The following is a 765-nucleotide window of genomic DNA, read 5'->3' on the forward strand; positions in this document are numbered from 1 at the left end:
AATACTAATGCATGAAAATCCTAACCTCAAAAAAATCACCCGTTATTACATTTTCCCACTGGGCATATATTTACTTACTATGTATGCACGCACATGACTACCACATAAATACAATTTTGTGGCAGCATAAAGTTGGATTTCACCGTGGCATTTATTAAAACTGGCGCTTATGGTGCAGACAGGTAGAGTCTGCACACAAATGTACATACAAATGTAGGTAAATGTAAAACAATGATTAAAAATGTAGAAAAATATTTCACTTCATTTTGAATGCAGCGGCCACCACCACCACGGAAGCGGATCTATTGGCAATTTAGCTGCAAAATGTCTGCTGCGTTTTAAAAACAATTTATATATTGCAACATTTATGCGGATTTAATAAACGGTTTTTGGCTTCATTTCACTTTGTGAAAACCTGAATAAATTCGTTTTTATTCATTTGCCGCGGCGGTGGTGGATATTCACAAGCCCGGCATGCGAAGCAATGCAAAGTTAGCGAATTTAATTTAATACCTATGTAAGTGATGTTTGAAGATGAGTTTTAAATTTAAATGTGTCGTGTAGAACAAATCTTGAGCAAAATATGAAGCTGGTTTTTGTAGTTGTATATATCGTCGGTCCCTACGAAGAGTAGCACATTTCACTATTCGCGTGGAAGACTAGCACATTTCACTATTAGCGTGGAAGACTAGCACATTTCATTATTCGCGTCGAAAAGTAGCACATTTCAGATTTTTGCGTGGAAGAGTAGCACATTTCGTTATT

The sequence above is a fragment of the Rhagoletis pomonella genome, unplaced genomic scaffold (assembly GCF_013731165.1).
Source record: "Rhagoletis pomonella isolate Grant_MI unplaced genomic scaffold, Rhpom_1.0 Rhpom_scaffold_00002, whole genome shotgun sequence".
Taxonomy (NCBI): Eukaryota; Metazoa; Arthropoda; class Insecta; order Diptera; family Tephritidae; genus Rhagoletis; species Rhagoletis pomonella.